General features: G+C 42.7%; 2 non-coding genes across 2 annotated transcripts; both read left to right on the forward strand.

Moving 5' to 3' along the window:
* Window positions 1-8,910: 8,910 nt before the first annotated feature.
* Window positions 8,911-8,982, forward strand: TRNAD-GUC (transfer RNA aspartic acid (anticodon GUC)). Its single transcript has one exon. It is a non-coding gene; the product is annotated as a tRNA-Asp (tRNA).
* Window positions 8,983-9,631: 649 nt separating this feature from the next.
* On the forward strand, window positions 9,632-9,703 carry TRNAW-CCA (transfer RNA tryptophan (anticodon CCA)). Its single transcript has one exon. It is a non-coding gene; the product is annotated as a tRNA-Trp (tRNA).
* Window positions 9,704-16,625: the final 6,922 nt, after the last annotated feature.

Raw genomic sequence — 16,625 nt, forward strand, 5'->3', positions numbered from 1 at the left:
CTGTTTCGCCGGAGCTGAATTTGCTTCCTTAACGCCCTCACCCTCCAATCCCCTCCTCCTGGCCTTCAGGAACTAGAAATAAACAACTTCAACTGCAAAATAATGAAATCTTCGGCTAACAAAGAAAACCAGACTAGAATACATTAATCAGATAGGGCTAGAGAAGACAGTTTCAAGTGTGCATTTGAGCCATTTGCTTTGCCTAACATTAGTAAATTTTTTTAAAAAAATTTTTATTGTTTGCTTTTCTGAGCTCAAGAATAATATATGCACGTAGTAGAAAATTTAGAAAATATAGAAAAGCAAAAAGAACAGAGATTATCAACACTCTAACCCAGATATAACTATATTTTTAATATTTTCACCTATTTCTTTCCAGATTTTTTCCATGTTTATAAATGCATAGAAAAAATAGACTTCTGCATGCTATTTTGTGCTGGTTTTCTTCTCATTAACTAGATCCACTTCATTTTTATCTTTTTGTTTGTTTGTTTTTTGTAGAGACAGGGTCTTGTTTTTGCTCAGGCTGGTCTCCAACTCCTGACCTCAAGCGATCCTCCTGCCTTGGCCTCCCAGAGTGTTAGGATTTATTGATAAATTCTGATAACAAAACTTTGCTAATCACATGAGTTAATCACAGGTAGAAGAATAAAAAGTGCTACAGGCAGCTTTTTTCCAAAGATAGCAGCAACTTGAGAATGCCAGACCTGAGTCACGCATTTGAAGCAAGAGATTTTCTGTTGCTTTGAGTTTAGCAGAGGAAACAAGTAAAGACCAAAGAAAAGAAATAAAAACTGTTCCATCTTTAACAGGCAGAATTAATTTGTCCTTTCCAGCATCTGAGTACTGACCCCCAAAAGGCCAGGGCAGAGTGTGGGTCACCAGAACCCCCTGTTCCTCGCACTGGGGTTAGTGTTTGCCTTAAGGCCAGACAGGTCAGCACGTGGTCAGCGAGGCAGGAAAAATGTCAGGAACAGAGAGGTCACTGATCTCCCACTGGCTTGGGGCCAGTAAACTTAGACCGGCCCCGGGCAGATAGCCATAAGGAAAGTGATGGCAAGATCTGAGGCCCTGGAAGCCTCCAGTGGACACCTACCCCCTGAGCCTGCAGATTCCCTTACATTACAGCTACAGATAAAGGGAAGAGTGTTGATGTTCTGGCCACAAGAATCTAGTTAAATCATTGGAGCCCTCTGGGCCTCAGTCCCCTTATCTGTGTAATAAAAGGGTCAAAAAGAGGTGCAAGGTTCCTGCCAGCTCCTCAAAGTCTGTGATTTTTAACTTTCTCCAACCAGGCATTACAATGAAAGGTGAAGACATTTCCTGCCTCTCACCACCCTAGTCCTGGAAGCAGCGGGTTCCCATGGCTACTTGCTGTTTCCCAGCCCCCTACATGTTCTTTCATAAGCTCTGAGCCTTTATGTTAGTGTCTCCCTCTTCCCTGAGTGCTGGGAACCGTTTCCTCCTTTCTCTTTCAAAGTTCTTCATCCTCCTTTCAGGGCCCATCTAAAAAGCAGGTCTTCTTCAACAGCTCCAGTCCCCCCTTCTCTGTGATCCCATAGTATTTTGCACATGCTTCCATCACTGTCTACCTTTGTGGCTTTAACCTTCCTCTGCCTCAGTTTCCTCATTGTAAAAGGGAGAGAACCATTATACTAAATTCATGGGATTTAAATAAGAATTAAATTGTGTTTAACAAAAATTATAGGAGGCCATTGGTTTGGACAGAGCTCCTGCACTAGGCCCAAAAGACCAAACCAAAATGGAGTCACTCATGCTAAAGTTCCACATCACCAACCCAAAACTAAGTTGTTTTTCTGAGCTTCCAAGAAACCAGGAGAGTGAATGATGATAGCCAAATACCCCCCAAAAAGCCAGTTTTAGCTGGAATGATAAGGAAGTCCCTTCTGCTTTAACCTTTACAAAGAAAGTAACTTTAAACAACCAATCCACGTTTTGTTCTCTGTTTCTGCTTTCCTCAGCCCTTTTCTGCCTATAAAGCCAACCTCCTCTGCTCAGGTCACTGGAACTCTCATTCTATTATATTTTTATGGACTGAGCTATTGCCTGGTTTTAGAATGGCAAATAAAAGCCAATTAAGATCTTTAAGCTAAACTTGTAATTTTGTATTTTGACAATGGTTAATATTACATAAAGCACTATAAACTATGCCTCATCCATAGCACTTACCAAATTGTATCCTGCCAGTTAGAGGGTCCACCTCCCCCAAGAAATTTGAGTTCCTTGAGGGCAGGAAATGAGTCTTCCTCATTTTCTGTCCCCAGTGCCTAGCCCTACGCCTGGCACAATGGATAAATCAATAAAGATTTATTTTTTTAAATGAGAAGGGAAAGAAAAGACTGAAGTGTTGATTGAACTGGAGGGGGACAGATTTTGCCTCTCAGTTTTAACTTTAGATTATTGTTTAAATAAATTAGGCTGAGCAATAGTGAAGTATGAGCATCCCCAATAGTTTTTTTCTCCCGCCTCTTAATAATCTAAACATGTAACCATCTAAGTCTGTCCTCCAAGCCCAAATCATAAACATTCACCTTTGAATTTTATTGTTTATGGAGGGCAAGTTCCCATAACTGTTTGGAAAATCTGGGGTTTAATAGATATAAATAATGTTTCTGTCAATGAATGATTACAGAATCCAAAAACTACCCAAGGACAATTTGGGTAGGCTCTTCAATTATGGGGGAAGAAGGAAGGGAAGAAGAAAAGTTTCATAGTGAGCTGGTCAAAGTTCTTGTTTATATTCTCTTCAAAGGTTGAGTTGAGGATGTGAGAATAATAGAGGAAAAAAAAAAAGGAAGAAACATAAGAAAGAAAAACCAAGTCTCCTAAGCTCTATTTAAAACCTTTTCGTAGTTTCCCATTATTCCTAGGATAAAAACAAAAGTCTTTCAAGAGCCTGAAAAGACTCAGCTTAGGAGAAAATGTTTGCAAAAAAAAACATATCTAATAAAAACCTTGGGGTTGGGTCCAGTGGCTCATGCCTGTGATCCTAGCACTTTGGGAGGCCAAGGCAGGAAGATCACTTGAAGCCAGGAGTTAGAGACTAGCCTGTGCAAAATAGCAAGACTTCATCTCTACAAAAAAACTTTTTGAAAAACCTAGTAATCAGCCAGGCACAGTGGTAAGTGCCTATAGTCCCAGCTACTCAGGGATTGCTCGAGCCCAGGAGTTCTGGGATGCAGTGCTCCATGCCGGGTGTCCGCACCGAGTTCAGCATCAATATGGTTACCGCCAGGCATCAGGGGACCACCAGGTTGCCTAAGGAGGGGTGAACCAGCCCAGGTGGGAAACAGAGCAGGTCAAAACTCTGGTATTGATCAGTAGTGGGATGGCGCCTGTGAAAAGCCACTACACTCCAGCCTGGGCAACCTAGCGCGACCCTGTCTCTAAAAAAGAACAGAACAACCCAAAAACGAAAACCAAAAATCCCCCTAGTAATCAATATATAAAGAACTTTCAAAACTCAATAAGAAGAAAACAACCCAATTAAAATGGGCAAAAGATTTGGATGCTTAAATAAATTCATGAAAATATGTTCAACATCATTAATCCTCAGGGAAAGGCATATTAAAACCATAATGAGAGCCCACTATACACCTCTTTTAAATAATGGCTCAAATCAAAAAAACCTTACAATACCAAGTCTTAGCAAAAGGACCTTGTGGCACAACCCTAGCATGTCTGACTCCAACTCCTAGCAAAGATGTGAAACAACAAGAACTCTCACGTATTTTTAGTGAGAAAACAAAATGTTATAGCCAGGTAGGAAAAGTGTAGCAATTTCTTACAAAGATAAACATAGATTTACCCTAAGACCCCACAACCCCACTCCTAGGGTTCATTCATCCAAGAGAAATGAAGACATATGTCCACAGAAAAACCTGTACACTTGTATTTATAATAGCTAGCTGTATTTATAATCATCAAAAACTGTCCATCAACTGGTGTGTGGATAAACAAATAAACATCCATACAATGGAATACTAATTAGCAATTAAAAAAAAAAGCAACATCATGGATGACTCTCAAAAGCATTGTGCTAAGTGACAGAAGCCATATTCAAAAGGTTCCATACTGCATGATTCTATTCATATGACATTCTGGAAATGGAAATCAGACCACTGTTTGCCTGGGGATGGAAGGAGGGTATTGACCACAAAGGGACATAAGGGAACTTTGTGATGAAAGTGATAGGGGAATGGAAATAGTAGTCTATATCTTGATTATGGTCAAAATTCATAGAACGGTACACCTAAAAAGAGTGAATTTTACTGGTATGCAAATTATATCTCAATAAACTCTAAAAATAGCAAATAGCTAGGTAGGTAGGTGGGGATAGATAGATAAGAAGGAAGGAATAAGAGGCCCCCCCAAAATTCTCAACACAGCCTAGACCCTGCATTATCTTACTCCCATCAGCCTGTTTGGCCCCACCTCCTTACTCTCTCTGTGCTTCTTACACTTCAGCCTTCTTACAAACCCTCTACTCACCAGGTTTCCTCTGATCCTATTGATAAGGAAAACCCCTATCTATTACTTGGCACAGCAGCCACCTGAGACCCCCACCCCTCACAGGAGACCTACATCAGCATAATACTAATCTATTACCTGGCCCATCAACTAATCTATTACCTGGCTCATCAGCATAACACTAAACCTATTACCTGGTGCATCAACTACCCTACTACCTGGTGCATCAACATAATACTAACCTATTACCTGACACATCAGCTAACCTATTACCTGGCAGGCATTAGTCACCTGAGACCCCTCCCCTTGGATCACCCCAACTTAATAAAAGTGGGAAAAATTGGGTAGATGGGGCTCAGAATTTGGTGGCGAGATCCCTCTGAGCCCGCCGGTGAACTTGATTCTCCGACTCTCCGTGGGCCGCTCGGTGTGTCCTCGGGACCCCTCGCTGTAACACTTGCTGTAACACTATAACCTTTGCACATCCAGTTCCACCTACCTAGGAAGCTCTTTCCGCAACTGAACCTTCTCCATCTTCTTAGTCACTGTCACGGTTTCACTTCTGCATTTTGTTTCGTTATTCTTTTATTAGTGATATGTGTCTCCTCCACTAAAATGAAAGCTTCTCAAGATCGAAGGTCTGTCTTTGTTCATCACTGTATCTCCAGAACCCAGTACTGTGTTTGACCTACACGATGAGCACTCAACTATTATATTCAATTGACTAGTCCATGTCTCAACCTTAACACACCCAAAACTGAAATGCTGATCATCCCCGCAGACCACTGCTCCACTTGCGAGGCTGCCATGGTGCACAATTCCAAGGAGTGCCATCCTGCCATCCGCAGTGTGGTCTCTCGGGGGCGCCCTGCCTCCTTCCTAGTCGTGCCCTTCGCACAAACTATGGAACATGAAGGGTGCCCTCTGAAGCGGTGCGTTATCACTCTTCTGCACCTCAGAGATGGCAACTGCATCCTTCCAGTTACTCACGCCAAAAATTTTGGAGGCATCTTTGATTCCTCTTTTTCTCTCATATTTCACATTCGCTCTACTGGGAAATTCTATGGGCTCAACCTTCAAACTCTATCGGCACCTCTCAACTTCTCCACCAACTCCCACTCTGGCCTGAACCACTATCATCTCCTTCGTGGATTATTGCAATAGACTTCAGAGGTCTCCTTGCTTCTGCTCTTGCCCCTTACAGTCTACTCTCAAAGACCCTTCAAAACATAAATCAGACCATATCACTACTTTGTTCACAACCCTGCAGTTCTCATGGAGGAATAGAGTAGAATGACAGCTTCCAGAGGCTGGGAAAGGGTTGGGGGTCATGGGGTTGGTGATGAAGAGAGGCCAGCTAATGGGTGCAGACATACAGTTAGAAGGAATAAGTTCTAGTGTTCAATAGCACAGTAGGGTGACTAGTTAACAATAATTTACTGTATATTTCAAATAGCTGGAAGATTTGAAATGTTCCCAACACAAATATATGTTTGAGGTGATGGATATCCTAAATACCCTGATTTGATCAGTATACATTGTATGCATGTATCAAAATATCACATGTACCCCATAAATATGTACAATTATTATGTATCAATAAAAAAATTTTTAAGCCTACATTGGCTCCCCATTTCCCTCAGAATAAAAGCCAAGGTTGTTACAATCACTTCTCTACAATATCTTTTATCTCATTCAAGTCCGCTCAAATGTTAACTTCTTCATGAGGCTTACCTTGACCGTTCTATTTAACTTGCCACTCTCCAAATCCCCTTACTCTGCTATTTTGTTTTCTATTTCTGCCCCCATCCCCACCCCACCCCACAACCCTGAGACAGAGTTTCACTAGTCTGGCTAGAGTGCAGTGGTATCATCACAGCTCACTGCAACCTCCAACTCCTGGGCTCAAGTGATCCTCCTGCCTCAGCCTCCCCAGTAGGTGGGACTGTAGTCACAAACTACTATGCCAGGCTAATATTTTTTTCTATTTTTTTTCTACTTTTGATAGATATGAGGTCGCGAACTCCTGACCTCAAGCTATCCTCCTGCCTTGGCCCCCCAGAGTGTTAGAATTGCAGGCATGAACCACCATGCCTGGCCTCTACTTCTGCTCTTATCACTGTCTAACATATTCATCTATTTATTTATTATATTCATTGTTTATTGTCTTTCTTTGTGAGAATAAAAGTTCTATAAGAACAATATTTATCCACTAAAATCTCCCTATGCAGCTAAAACAATGTCTAGTACATTTTAGGTTCAATAAGTCAATGAAGACAGGTACCACGGCACATGTCTATAATCCCAGCTACTTGGGAGGCTGAGGCAGGAGGATCGCTCAAGCCCAGGAGTTTGAGAACAGTCTGGGCAACATAGGGAGACCCCATTGCAATTTTTTAAAAAAGTGAACGAATAACTACAGTGACTTCCGAATAATTAGCAAATATTAATATAGGAACAAGTATGACACATGTTGATACTATTTATAAAGTTTTTCTCTCCATATTATACATTTATTTGTGTGTGTGTGTGTGTGTGTGTGTATACATATGGAACTGTGCAGCAGGATGAAAATTAAACAGGATTCACAGTCAGAAGTTGGGTGATTCTGGCCTTTCACCACTTCCTATCTGTATGACCTTGCACGAGATTCTCTTTATCCTGCTGTAAAATAGAAAATACTTGCCTTATTGACCTCACAGGGATGTTGAGCAAATGAAATGAAAGTGAATCATTTTACAAGATGTGATAAGCAATATAGTTCTTTAGGTAGAGCAAGATTTGAAACTTTGAATAACACCAAATGCCGTCATGCCATTTACCTCCAAAGAGAGATCTGTGCCCTCTATACCGCCGGTCAGATTTTAACCTTTACTTTCTCCTGATGCTGACAGCGAGAAATCTCTGAACTCCCTTACCCTGTTCAGGATAATTGCCCTCTCTTTTCCTTTCCATTTTAGGAAGGTGGACAGCAGGTGCTTGCTGAGTTCCCTGCTCCCTGATCTCCGCTGACTCAGGCTGCTTCTTAGTTTCCCAAGGGAGGAAAAAAAAGGAGCAGTGGCAACACGTGTCTGTGTGTGTGTGTGTGTGTGTGTGTGTACACTGGCTTAGCTTGACCAGAGTTTCAGTGGAGAGGATGTTGTCTCTTCTGGAGAGACAAAGATTAAGCTGCTTCTCCCACAGTGTGGAACAGGGGGCAAATGTGATTCAGGAGACCTGGAGTCCCACTGCCCTGCAACTCCACCAACAGGGAGACCTGGGACAAGTTCCTTAAATCTTACCAGTTAAAGGACATCATCATAGTTATCACAGTGCCCTCTGAACCTCACAAGAGTTATTGGAGGATTAGAGTGGAAAGAGGCCCCAGGACTGGTTTTTTGAGGCTTTGGTGTATTTAAGAGAAAAAGAAAAAAAAAAAGAAAGAAAGAAAGAAAGAAAAAAGACAAAACAGGCTTCAGCAATTGCCATTTGTTTACAATCTGCATTAAACAAATTATCCCTTTCATCAGGTGAAAAATACCACGTGATCTATGATCTATAAAAATACATTTATTCATAGCGCACTATAAACAACGGATTCCTTAAGTTCTGTAATGAAACCCTTTCAACCCTGTCAGTTGATCTGGGGTATATATACGCTATTTACAGACAAAGTAAAACATTTACAGATGAGCCACCCTCCCCCTACCCCCGACCCAGAGGCTTGATCCTGTTTATGAAAAGGCTTAGGATGATACGCGCTATCCTATTAGTACACTTTCCTAACCCTAGGGTTAATCATTGGCACGTCCTTGATCTGGGTTATTTAAATGTATTATTATTTAAGCATGTACTTATTTATTTCTGTCACTTTCAAATAAACTGTAGACGCCTCAGGAGAGAAAGCGACCCAGGAAAAGTCAGGTGATAAAACTTCATTTGACCACAGCTGGTCAAATGCGTGAGCGCTTTTGTGTTATGAAAGCTTAGAAATTGAACAGGCACGAGACTGTGGGACAACTCCTACTGTCCGAGACATCTGGCAACCAGATGAATCCTTGAACTTCAAGTTCAGGATGAAAATATACATTTATGAGGGTGAAGTTCTGCTGCAACTCACATATTCATTCACGATTTAAAAACAAAAACAAAAACAAAACTCACGCCAGCGACCTAAATCATTTGGAAAGCGTAAAGAGCCCTGGGAAACTATTTTCGCCCAATTTATCAACGTTAAATTTAAAGTGTATTTTCTTCATTTATTCTAAACCTTTTCTTCTCTCCACCAACAAAAAGAGTCCAAGGCGCCCAGAGAGGATAACAAGCCAAGCAGCGGTTCCAAGAGTGGGGTTTCCACACTTCGGCAGCCGGAAAGCAGACGAGCTCCAGAGGGGCCTCAGTATCCCTGAAGTGATATCCAGGAAACACAAGCATAACGGCTCCTCGTTAGTATAGTGGTTAGTATCCCCGCCTGTCACGCGGGAGACCGGGGTTCAATTCCCCGACGGGGAGGTAGTGCCCTTTTATTGACCCACTGCCCTTATTGCACGGCGGTCCTGTCAAACATAATACGCTAAGACCTCTTTCTTAAGTGCACACCCATGTCCTTTCAAAATGGTGACTTTTAAGCTTCGTGCTTACTATGAAATGAAAGCCACCCCTAACAGAAAGTGCTTTATTTTGTTGGCAGAAGAGGGAAGGGAAAAAGAAAACGATCTGAGAAGCCTCCACACTTGCCCCCAGCCATCTGGCAAAGGCTTGCGCGTGCGCAGTGGCGCCCAGCCCGATAACTCGCGGTCAAGAACTCAGAGCGCAGAACCCGTGGGGGGAGCGGAGAGAGAAGGCGGAGTCTCCGCGCCTAACGGGGCGGGGACAGGGCGGGTAAGAACGGAAATCGCTTGCTAGACAGGAAGGACCCATTTCCTTTGACCCTGGGGACCCTACTAAATGGGAAAGCCCATTGTCGCGCCTCAGTTCCTTGTGTTCCGAGCTTGGTAGGGGGTCGGCTGTCAGGAAAGTTTGGGCAGTGAAAGAACAGTCTCCAGCTCCGACAGATACTGATGGAGGGGAAGAGGGTAAAAGGAAGAAAAAGCGGCGTGCTCCTCAAAGAAATGCCGAGTTATCCGAGTCCTAAGAAACGGCACGAGCCACAGCCCAGCAGGACCTCGTGGCGCAACGGTAGCGCGTCTGACTCCAGATCAGAAGGCTGCGTGTTCGAATCACGTCGGGGTCAAGGTTCTTTTTTTTCCCTCTTTAAACCACCGACTTCTGTAAACCTAGGTGTAGTCCCGCCATTTTTTGAAAGTGCTTTTAATGCTAGAATTATCTCTTCCTCATTCAAATATTATTTTAGTAATCCTTGGTCTGCAAAGAGATGAGGGTTTCTATTGAAGAGCCATAAGGCTGATATTTATTCTGTTTGGCCTTTTAAAGTGAGTTTTTTGTCACTTACTGTGCATAATGCGTAGAAAGGTGGACTATTACTGCTGTGCATGGGTGGGCGTGTCAGTCCACTGGTCCTCTCACAGGAATTGTACGACACATACCGTACAACCTGTTTTTCCAAAACGGGTTTTAGACTGTTTGCGTCTTGAAAGCGAGTACAATAGAGTACAGTTTCTAACTTTGAATATTATAGTAATATTTTACATATTTTAGCCCTTACCGTGTGCCAGACACTATAAACAAATCTTGCAACGTGAGATTAATATCCCTCTTGGCCAAGGGGACCCTCTTCTCTTCCCCAGGAGTTGAGAATTTGTATGGTATTCTTATCTGAAATTTCTTTAGTAGGGCTGCAGATTGGTATGTCATCAACATACTGTAAAATAGCTCCTTCTGGTAGTCTTAACTCCCTAATGTCTTGGGCAAGCGTGTTACCAAAAGGATGGGGACTTTCCCAGAAGCCCTGCGGCAGTACAGTCTAAGCATATTGTTGGGTGTGTGTGTGGGGGGGGGGGGACCCAAAGAAGTCCATTCAAAAGCGAACAAAAATTGAGATTCGGGGCATTAATACAAACAAATATCATGAAGATCCAATACAGTGTTTCAGGTATATGGGTTAGTATAGTACAGGGGTTAGGAACAATGGGATTGATTAGGATCATGGCTTCCTTAACTGCTGTCAGGTCTTGCACCATATGATAACTACCGTCTGGCTTTTGAACAAGGAAAATGGGAGTATTACAAGGAGACTGACAGGGGACCAAGAAGCCATGTTGCAGAAACTTATCTATTAAAGGTTGGAGTCCTCTTTTAGCTTCTGGCTTGAGGGGACATTGGCATCTATTGGGGAATGCATTCTTGGCTTTCAGAGAGACTAGAACTGGTTTAGTAGTTTCTGTCCTCCCCGGGGGTCCCTCCATCCCAGACCTGTGGGTCAACTAGCAATTGGAACACGGCAAGGATGTTTTGATCTAAGACTGAGGCCTGAGCTAATAATACAGGCCCTTGGGATTTTGGAATTATAAAATGCAGGGTTGCCCCAAGGAGTTTCATTAAATCTTGTCCAAACAATGGAGTAGGACATTCAGGGATAACACTAAGAAACTATGAGAGATCATAATACCCTTTTTTTTTTTTTTTGAGACAAGGTCTTGTTCTGTCACCTGGGCTAGAGTGCAGTGGCTTCATCATAGCTCACTGCAACCTCAAATTCCTGGGTTCAAGCGATCCTCCTGCCTCAGCCTCCTGAGTAGCTACAACTACAGGTGCACACTGCCGTGCCTAGCAAATTTTTCTATTTTTGTGGAGATGGGATCTCGCTCTTGCTCAGGCTGGTCCCTGAACTCCTGGCCTCAAGTAGTCCTCCCACCTCAGCCTCCCAGAGTGCTAGGATTACAGGCTTAAGCCACTGTGCCCGGCCTAATTCTACAATTTAAAGGCAGGGTGAATCTCCTAATTTTGAGTATTACATCCACCTTAGCAATAGCACAGTTCTTATCAGAGAGTGGTCCAGCATGAGCAGTCAGGACAGAGAACTGGGCCCTGTATCAATTAAGAAGTCAGTTTTCTTACCTGCCACCTCTATGGTTACCCAAGGCTCCTCATCAATGACAGTGAAGTTAGTGTTGGTAGCCTTTAGAGTCCCTGGGCCCCTTTAGTCCAAACTTGCCACCATGACACCGGGACTCTCATCCCCGCTTTGGGAGGGGAAGAGTCCCTCTTCCAGTGTCTCTTTTGTTTGCATAGTGGATAGGGCCCTAGGGGTTTGTTTTGAGGACAATCCTTTTTCCAGTGTCCCAACTCCCTGCACTTAAAGCAGCCATCCTTTGAGGCCGCATTCTCTTTCTCCAGTTTAAGGGCCATTATGAGTTTTCTAGAGGATGGCAGTTTGCTATTAATAGCAATAGCCAATAGGTGGGCTTGTCATTAATCTAGCTGCCTCTCATGTTGGGTTTTTTCTCCCTTTTCAGTTACATCTCTGTTATTAAATACCTCAAAGGCCTTGTCTAATAGCTGGTGAGTAGGAATTTGGGGTTCTATGGCCAGCTTTTGTAGTTTTCTGTGGATATCAGGGGCTGACTGGTTTATAAATGGGTCACATATATGTATTTGGCCCTCAGGGGAGTAATGGATCTACATTTGTATATTTTCTGATGGCATCAATCAATCATCCCTGGAAAAGGGCTGGGTTCTCCCATGGTTCTGGAGTTATTTCTCTGGCTTTGTCATAATTTATAGGTTTCATAATACATTTCTTTATTCCTTCCTGAAAGCAAAGAAGCACATGGTCCCCCCTCCTCCTTAAGTCCACCTGTCCTGTCCCTTTGATAATTTCATTGGTAGTTTTTGCTAGGTACAGCAGTGGCCCTTACGGCATATTGGCCAGGCTGCCCAACTGCTAAATTGTCAGCATGGGCCTGAACTGTGTCACAAATGTGGTGTTTCTCTTTGGGGGCACAACAGGTAGATAGAATAACATGTATATCCCCCCAGGTCAATTCAAAAGACAATGACAAGGTCTGGAATTCTTCTAAGAAGCAAGAAGGGTCTTCAGAAGATTTACCTAACTTTTGCTTACATTGCACCAGGTTGGTCATGGAGAAAGGGATGTGCACTTGAATGGTCCCAGCATCCCTATTTGTCACTTCCCTTAGAGAAAACAATTTGGCTGGCAGATTAGGATGATAAGAGGTTCCATCCTGGTTAGTCACGCAGGGCTGAGTTCTGGGTGGAAACAGATCCTGTTTTGGTCTCTGATCTGGGTTTGGTCCCGTGGCCTTGGGAGCCTAGCTAATAGGTGAGATATTCCCAAGGAGGGAGGTCATTAACGATATCGGGCTTTTCTTCCTGCTGGGTCTCAGGAAGAAACATATATATACAAAATCTGGCAGGTTTTCCTGAGGTCTGGGTTCTGATACAGAGCTATAAAAGCCTGGACGTAAGGAATTTATGACTTTTTGTTCTCACAGAACAAATCTAATTGTATTATAGTGTTATAATTTAGAGCCCCATGTTCAGGCCATATCTGTCCATCTCCTAACTCACATTGTGGCAGAGTGGTATTACAAAAGAAAATAAGCTTTTTCTTTTATATCCCATCCAATTAAAAGGTTCCCCAGTTACTCAGGACGCAACCTAAAGGGGAGTCCATAGGAATGGACTGAGAATTACCCACCAGTGCTTCTCTCTATTCCTCTGGGAGCGAAAACGTGTAAGAAAGGGAACAAGGACCTTGTTAGTGAATCCCTGGTCATCTGTCGGTCCAACCAGCACCCAAGTGTCCTTGGGGCCCCTAACAACTTCCTGCAGGAGTTTGAAACCGGGCATCCCGGAGGAGGAATAGAGGGCTGCACTTGGCATTTCCAGGAACCTGAGTATCCCTGAAATCGGGCCCAGTCTAGCTGGGTCCATTGTAACAGTGATATGCAGAGCTGCCGAGCACACACAAGTTTTGGATGGTGGAGGCCTTAAAAGAGGGTCTTTTAACATTAATAGTAAACACCAAAGGGACAGATAGGCATTTCCCGGGATGATCTGTTGCTTCCCATGACCAGTTGTCCTTACTGCTTCCCAGCTGTAGCCCAAACTTAAATAGAAGGTGTCTCATTAGGCATAAAATGGGAATAAAAGGATTTCTGTGGGAAGCAAAATGGGGAAATTCCATGGAGATTGTGATGTCTCCAAAATCTGACAGAAAGCATCTGTAGCATGGCTGCTCTGGGTCCCTGGGTCTGCAATAAAAAGTAGCCAGTCTTAAGAGTTGATCAGGGCCTGTAAGTGCAAACTGAGACAAAAAAAGAAAGTGGTAATAAATTGTGGCGTTGGGGTAAGTCAATGAAAGGAAAAGAGGATTAGGAGGGAGAGAGGAGGAATATGCGCAGTGTCCCACCAGGGAAGCCTGCATTATGCACAGTTGGAGTCCACGGGATCGGATCCGGCATTCACGAAATTTTGTGATTGCTCAATGTCCCAAGCAGCTTGGCCATATAATTGGAAGATGATGAAAGCAAGGACCTGATCTCTGAGGGATCGTCGGGATGGATGGAAAAAAGGAGGGGCTATATATGATGCAAGAACTGAGGAAGAAGGCCCCTCTTACACCATGTCCAATCAGTGGAACACCTAGAGCTCCTAATTTGGGAAACATAGTAACAGTTAAAAAAGATGCCTAACAATAATAGTGAAAATCTGTAGGGAATGAAGCCAAGTATCCAAAAAGAATAGTCAGAATTGGCCAGCTCTGCATCAAGGACACAGTTCTTCCGGGACAGCATGATGGCAGAATGTGAGAAGTATGAAGGAAATATGAAACAGATCCTGTGCTGAAGAGTGAGCAGCAAGGAGCTTGGAAGTGTTCAGCGGAGTTTTCTTAAACAAAAGGGAGTAGAGCCATGTTTATGAGCAGAAAAGAAGTAACTTTCCAAGCACTGCATGGAAGGAGAACTAAGCCTCTTCCACCTTCAGGGCTCTTCTGTCAAAGAAGGTCAGAACCCTGGCTGGAGGGAGCAAAGACACCTGTGACAGTGGAAAGTGTAGCTGTAGCAGGTTTCAGAGGAGGGAGGAGACAAAGCACTCTCTAGCCAGAGGGGTGAGAATCAAAGCTAACTCACTGATGGTTGTGTATGTGTGTGTGACACGGGGGGGGGGGGGGGGGGTGTAGTTTTTCCTGCCTAGCTCAACAAAACAAGGATGAGAAAAAGATAATTAATGAAAAAGAATGAAAGTGTTTGTGTTTTTGCTCAGGGGAACATAAATTGCCGGCATCTAGAATGCAGTTCTTTGTGAATCATATTTTGAATGTCGGCCTGTAAGGCATAGTACTGTATATTTAAAACAACTTTCAGACTCAACAGGTGACTGGTTGTTTTTTTCTTGTTTTTTGCTTGTGGGAAAAAGTAGGATGAGTTATTGTTTGTAAGGATTAAACTACCAGGAAAATTTCTGGGGCAAAGGTCTTATGGAAAAAGCAGTTCCAGTGGGGCATCCTCAGGTAGCTGAGACTCCAGTGTTATACTCTATTCACATCAAACTTCGGTAGAAGAATATTATCTTCAAATATCAGTGATCCTGTGTCCTCTGAGGATCCACTTCAGGGCCCTAGCGGCCCAGCTATCCTCATACCATAGGGCAGCTGTCAGAACCTGCAGACCCTACTATGTATTCCACCTTAGTTAGGTGGAGTACAAATCTAGCCCTTGCAACTCTGACCCTTTTCAGTCAGAACAGCAAAAACTACCTCTTAAGAAGTATTAGTACAGGCCAGGAGAGGTGGCTCACACCTGTAATCCCAGCACTTTGGAAGGCCAGGAGTTTGAGACGAGCTTGGGCAACACAGCAGGACCCCTGTCTCTACAAAAACATTTCAAAAATTAGCCAGGCTTGTCCTATAGTCCTAGTTACTCTGGAGGCTTAAAAAAGTATTAGTACTGTCAGGCTAGAGCTAGACTCTTCAACTAGCAAAGTAACGATTTAACAGGAGAAAAAAAAATTTTAACAGGATAATTTACTAATTGAAATAGGGTAGAATAAACCCATCAGTTGTGGCCTTGCAAAGAGAGAGCTCAGTACTTTGTTGGTCTGCCCATTGTAATTTGAGTATATGCTGGAAGAAATCACTGACCTGTGGTAGACACATTGCAGAATGTGATTATCCTACATGCATTACATTTGCTGGGGTTACCAGTCACTGCAAATCATGATCCTTTGCCTCCCAGCTCAGTTTCCCTTCTGAAGATAAAAACGTGCCTATGTGCCCAGGAAAGCTGTGGGGGCAAAAAATGAGCAACTTTTACAAGGCATCATAAAAATCTACAAAACAACTTGCTACTTAAAACACGATTTCTAATTTGCATTACTTACCTTAATACTATTGTTTAAATATATGTGAATACTGAGATTGTTAAAAAGGAATTAAAATTGCCTCTAGAAAAATAATTATTAAGGAAATAACATCTCAATCTGAACAAAATGGCTTAAACCATAGAAAATATTTTTAGTGTAAGTGTTTGCCTTACATTTATTACAACTTAATCATGTAGAAGTCAGGTAAACATTTAAAAAAATTTTTTTAAAGCAGCTTCTAAAGCATAGCTTGGAGCTCAGAATCTTGGGAAATGATTAAGACAACCCTAGATCCGAGATCAGCTTCTTTCCTTTCTAGGAAAATGTATCTTGAAACATATATTCATAAAAAATACAATATTTGTCATCAATGGTACTTGTTTTCAGGAAGACTTAATTGTAGTAAATTTCTGGGAGTCTACCTGGTTTTAATTTAGATCAGTAACATGGGTTTGATTAGCGTTCCCGGCCTAATTGTAGGTCACTAGGTTACCTCTAGGATTAAAATCTAGTATGCACCTTCTCAGTTATTTTAAGTTGGTCATTAACGGGTTCCTAAAGGTTGTACTTCATTTTGTTAGGTTATCAAACGTTAGGCTTAAGTTACGGTAAGATAGTTATGGGTGGGGGAATCTAACCCAAAGACGGCTTTCAACGAAAATTCTTGCATGGATTTGTTTTGAGTCACAACTGTTCAAACGAAACTTAGAAATGTCCCAGCCTTTTACCTTAAGAAGCGAATAACAATACAATTTTGTTCCCAATTCAAGGACAATCTAAAGCGCCCAGTAGAAGTCTGGCTTTTCCTGAATTTCAGGAACAAAAGAAGCGTTCGCGAGCAGAGAGCAGGGGGGAAGGATTTAACTCCC

The sequence above is a fragment of the Eulemur rufifrons genome, chromosome 16, assembly GCF_041146395.1.
Source record: "Eulemur rufifrons isolate Redbay chromosome 16, OSU_ERuf_1, whole genome shotgun sequence".
In the NCBI taxonomy this organism is placed as follows: Eukaryota; Metazoa; Chordata; class Mammalia; order Primates; family Lemuridae; genus Eulemur; species Eulemur rufifrons.